This window comes from Erythrolamprus reginae, chromosome 12, assembly GCF_031021105.1.
Source record: "Erythrolamprus reginae isolate rEryReg1 chromosome 12, rEryReg1.hap1, whole genome shotgun sequence".
NCBI classification, from domain to species: Eukaryota; Metazoa; Chordata; class Lepidosauria; order Squamata; family Dipsadidae; genus Erythrolamprus; species Erythrolamprus reginae.
The window spans coordinates 3,033,661-3,039,345 of NC_091961.1; the positions used below are offsets into that span (position 1 = coordinate 3,033,661).

The 5,685-nt window shown below is 45.9% G+C and overlaps 1 long non-coding RNA gene across 1 annotated transcript; it reads right to left on the reverse strand.

Moving 5' to 3' along the window:
• Nucleotides 1–1,613: 1,613 nt before the first annotated feature.
• LOC139175102 (uncharacterized) lies at nt 1,614–5,383 on the reverse strand. Its single transcript, XR_011560467.1, has 4 exons — nt 5,335–5,383; nt 3,430–3,455; nt 1,955–1,989; nt 1,614–1,626 (listed from the first exon to the last, which is right to left on the reverse strand). It is a non-coding gene; the product is annotated as an uncharacterized lncRNA (long non-coding RNA).
• Nucleotides 5,384–5,685: the final 302 nt, after the last annotated feature.

Genomic DNA, 5,685 nt, shown 5'->3' on the forward strand with positions numbered 1-5,685 from the left:
CACTAGGCAATTGGGAAGTATTAATACCACTCTACTATGCCCTGGTCAGACCACATCTGGAGTACTGCATCCAGTTCTGGTCACCACATTTCAAAAGAGACATTGAAACTCTGGAGAAGGTGCAGAAAAGAGCAACCAAAATGATTAGGGGACTTGAAACCAAGACTTACGAAGAGAGATTGCGGGAACTTGCCATGGATAGCCTAGAGAAAAGGAGGGCCAGAGGGGACATGATAGCTGTATATAGGTATATGAGGGGTTGCCACAGAGAGGAGGGGGCCACTCTATTCTCCAGAGCACCAGAGGGCCGGACGAGGAACAACGGCTGGAAGCTGACCAAGGAGAGATTCAACCTAGAAGTAAGGAAGAACCTCCTGACGGTCAGAGCGATCAACCAGTGGAACAACCTGCCTGCGGAGGTTGTGAACTCCCCAACTCTGGACACTTTCAAGAGGAGATTGGACTGCCCCTTGGCTGGGGTGCTTTAGGATTCCAGCTCAGGCAGGGGGTTGGACTTGATGACCTGCATGGTCCCTTTCAACTCAATCAATCAATCAATAAATAAATTGAACCCCTTCCACGCGACCTGCCTCTGTAGAATTGTGAGGATCCGGTGGCAGGATAAGGGGCCTGACACTGAGGTCCTCTCCAGAGCAGGCCTGCCACCAGTTCCCACCCTGTTGATGAAAGCCCAGACACGCTGAGCAGGCCATGTTGCTAGGATGCCAGATCATCGCATCCCTCAACAGCTCCTCTATGGTGAAAGCGATCACACGGGGGACCGGGAAGCGATACAAAGACACGTTGAAAGCCTCCTTCCAATCCCTCGATATTGACGCTACCTCCTTGGAAACCCTGGCACAAGATTGACCAACATGACACATGCTGATCCATCAAGGAGGCCAGAAGAACATTCATAGCAGAAGCGAGCACTCCGCAAAGCCAGAGCTGCAAATGCTGCGACAATGGTGCCTGCACATGTCTGCCCAACATGTGGCAGAACATTTCATCCCTGTGGAGGCCTTACCAGCCACCTGTGGACACGTCGCGGACAGCCCACAAAACCATTAGATGTCAAGGTTCTCTTTGAACACGACGGACGAACCTCATCACAACTCTCATTAAATGTGCACAGCTCTAGAAGAAATAGGTTTTGCTTTTGGGGAAATCCATGCCGCACGAATCCCAGCGACCAGTTAGGTCCCACAGAGTTGGCCTTCTCCGGGTCCCGTCGACTAAACAATGTCGTTTGGCGGGACCCAGGGGAAGAGCCTTCTCTGTGGCGGCCCTGACACTCTGGAACCAACTCCCCCCAGAGATCAGAACTGCCCCCACCGTCCTGGCCTTTCGTAAGCTCCTTAAAACCCACCTCTGTCGTCAGGCATGGGGGAACTGAGATAACTTCCCCAGGCCTATACAGTTTATGTATGGTATGTTGTGTGCATGTTTTTTAAACTATGGGTTTTAGTTTTTATTAGATTTGTATTATATATTGTATTTCTATTGCTGTGGTGAGCCGCCCCGAGTCTACGGAGAGGGGCGGCATACAAATTGAATGAATGAATGAATAAATAAATAAATAAATAAATAAATAAATAAATGTACTTGCCACCTCCTCCTGGATGTCTGAAACACACAAAAAGAATTTGGGTCAATTGCCTGCATTGCCTTCACTTGAGCAACACAATGAGGTTTTTTCCCCCACTCTTCACACTTACAATGACTATACACACCCTTGTTGTATGCTGCTTTATGTCTGTCACAACTCTTGACGTGATATACCCAGATCAGAACAAGTATTCAGGCCACTCTGATCAGCTAGGATAAATATACCTGGGCCTTTTATGTGTTAAACATTAGCAGAGGGAACAAAAGTAACTTAGAACAAAAGATAGGCAAAAACAGGGAAAGGGCCAGACACAAACAACGCCATGGGATGGAATCCATCACTTACCGGGTCTCTTTGGAGGTTCCGGTGGAAGTTCAGACCTTTAAGGACCACAAGACAAGGATGGTGAATTCAGAGCCTTCCGGAAAGGTCCCCATTTGCTACATCCATCACTAAAAACAGCTTGCAAGAGCTCGCTACCCTCTAGTCCTCTTGCCAGAGCAAAGAAAACCTGAGCATTAACTTGGGTTATGTTTTATTGAGTCAGTTTATACGCTGCTCAAAAATAATAAAGGGAACACTTAAGCAACACAAAAGAACTTCAAGTAAATCAAACTTCTGCGAAATCAAGCTGTCCATTTAGGAAGCAACACTGATGGACCATCAATTTCACCTGCTGCTGTGCACATTCAACTTTGTACACAACAAAGTATCCAATGAGAATATTTCATTCATTCAGGTCTAGGATGGGTTCTTTGAGGGCTCCCTTCATTTTTTGAGCAGTATAACTGCAAGAGCTGAAGAAAGCATACGTGACACCCCCTGCTCCCTTGCCCCATTTGGTCTCCAACCTGAAGCCACGTTTAGCTGGCTTCCACCAAGTTTTTTAGAACATTTCTGAAAACTTAGAATACGAAGACACACTAGATGGCAAGCAACATCTGGTTCTTTCAGGCAGAAAGAATGTGGTTATGACGCCTTCTTGTATTGGAACCCTAATTGGAATTAAGGCTCCTTCTGCGTCAGAAGGTAAAATCAGTGAATTAATTAAGCTCTTGTCGCTGATAAGAGCTGTGGTGGAGCAGTGGTGAGAATGCAGTATTGCAAGTTAATCCTGCTGACTGCTGGCTGCCTGCAGTTTGGCAGTTCTATTCTCACTGGCTCAAAGTTGTCTCAGCCTTCCAGCCTCCCATGGTTGGTAAAATGAGCACCCAGATTGTTGGGGGTCGATAGGCTGACTCTGTAAACTGCTTAGAGAGGGTTGTAAAGCACTATGAAGTGGTATATAAATCTAAGTCCTTCCTTCCTTCTTTCCTTCCTCCCTTCCTTCCTTCCGTCCTTCCTTCCTTCCTCCCTCCCTCCGTCCTTCCTTCCTTCCTTCCTTCCTTCCGTCCTTCCTTCCTTCAGTCCTTCCTTCCGTCCTTCCTCCCTCCCTCCCTCCTTCCTTCCTTCCCTCCCTCCCAGTGGTTAGAACCAGTATTGCAGACTGACTCTGTCCACAGGCAGGAGTTTGATCCTAACCAGCTCAGGGTTGACCCAGCCTTCCATCCTTCCGAGGTGGATAAAATGAGGACCCAGATTGTGGGGGGTAAGAGGGTGAGTCTGTAAACTGCTTAGAAGGGGCTGTAAAGCACTATGAAGAGGTATATACGTCTAAGGGCTATTGCTATTTTGTACAAGACCTTCTAAGATAACCTGAGATAAGAGTTATCTTTTCTTAAGACATGATAAAACCCCACCCTTAAATGCCCACAGGGTTATTCCATATTAATCCAGTATATTTCTTTATGCCGTAGAATTCCATAGAGATTGTTACTCACACAGCCTTACTCTTCCCAAATATATTCTGTAGAGAGAAAGAGAAACCACAATGAAAATGTCACTTGCTCAGTTTTTGAGCTTTCCAGATCTCTCAATCATCGAAGGGACCATGCTGTTAATTTATGAGCAAAGTAATCCTTGTTTGCCAAGGTTGTGCACACTCAGAAACATTTAGATTGAGATTAGTTGTGAATATACTCAGCCACACACAGATATGCTAACTTGAATTATAATTTACTTTGAGAAATAATATATTCAGATAAACAGTTTCATACACCTAAAAAGTCAGAATAACAATCCAAATATTGCCAAGTACATAGTCCTTCTTACCAGGTCCCTTTGTCATAATCAGCAAACAATGATATCAAGCCTAAACACATTTTTGCTGTAATACATAACTAAATACAGAGAGATTGCAGAGCTAACCTCACAGTGAGTAGCCATTAAGAGTGAGCAGCCAAAGAGAAACAGAGGGTGACTCAGAGAAATAATTTATAAACTCTAGCTCCCCCTTGTGGCAGACTGAAACACCTTGCAGCCAATATATTGCCAACCCAACAGTTATGGACAGAGTCCTAATACATGTATCGAACGTGAGTAGCATTGACAGTCTGAGGATAGGTGGAGCTAATTCAAAACTTCCCTAATGCTCTTTTGCACACTCAGATGTTCCCAAATATGCAGAGGTGTACAATAGTGTAAAGCAATGTTCCCCAATCTTTCTGGGGTGGGGACATGGCACAGGGGACAAGGCTGGGAGGAAGAGGCAACGGTTTGGTGTGAGGGGCAGGCACATACAAGCATACAACTTCATTTGTGTGAGCAGTGGGTATGTGTGCCTACCGCCCACACCCCAGCCCACCATTCACATGGGCCAGTTGCAAATGGGCCATGGGCTATAAGTTGAGGACCCCTGGTGGAAAGGGATTTAAAAGTGCACACACATGTATGTAAACATGGCCAACTTAATCAAGTGTCATGCAAATTTTAAGTTTACAGTAGGACAAGAACAATGGTTGTTGAAAATATATATTTTAAAAAAACATATACAGTGGTCCCTCGATTTTTGCGGGTTCGAACATTGCGAAACGGCTATACCACGGTTTTTCAAAAATATTAATTAAAAAATATTTTGCTGTTTTTTTCTCTTATACCACGGTTTTTCCCGCCTGATGACGTCATATGTCATTGCCAAACTTTCGTCCGCCTTTAATAAATATTTTTTTTGATAAACTTTAATAAATAAACATGGTGAGTAATAATCTGAATGGTTGCTAAGGGAATGAGAAATTGCAGTTTAGGGGTTTAAAGTGTTAAAAGAAGGCTTGTGATACTGTTCATAGCCAAAAATAGTGTATTTACTTCCGCATCTCTACTTCGCGGAAATTCGACTTTCGCGGGCGGTCTCAGAACGCATCCCCCGCGGAAATCGAGGGAACACTGTAGTTTGGTTATTGCTTGTTGTCCTTGGTTTGTAAATCAGCATGCTTGCGTTTGTAGATGATGCCTTCTGCCCGCAGAAATGGAACTTCAATTCAATTTCAATTCAATTTATTAGATTTGTATGCCACCCCTGTCTGAAGACTCGGGGCGGCTCACAACAATAATAAAAACAACTTGGGAGGGACACTCATGGCAGAGAGTTGCAGGAGGCCATTGCAACTAAAAACGGAGCTTGGGAAGGGCCTGTTTTCACTAACAGAGCACTTGGGCTGCCACCAGGTACCCCCGACACGAGTGACATCGAGCTGGCCCACATCCACGCTGGCCACACCCACTCCGCCTTCTCGAAATCCAACACAACCTCTGTGAAACCGAGTTTGACACCCCTGCCTTAGGAGTGATTTTTCCATCCACCAACCCCCTCCAGCCTTCGCCCATAAAACAACGCCACGCTCTCTTACCATGTTGAAGCCAAGCAGGTCCTCCGTGCCCTGTTGAATCTCCAGCACTGGAGAGAGAGAGACAGAGGGACTGTGGAGGCCCATTTGCATAAGCCTGCTGCAGCTGTGGGCAGGGAAGGCGGGAGAGGGATTTGTTTTCCGTTAATGCCCATGTTACTCCAACACTCCGCAGTCTGCATTGGTTGCCGATCAGTTTCCGGTCACAATTCAAAGTGTTGGTCATCACCTATAAAGCCCTTCATGGCACCAGACCAGGGTATCTACGAGACCGCCTTCTGCCGCATGAATCCCAGCGACCGGTTAGGTCCCACAGAGTTGGTCTCCTCTGGGTCCAGTCAACTAAACAATGTC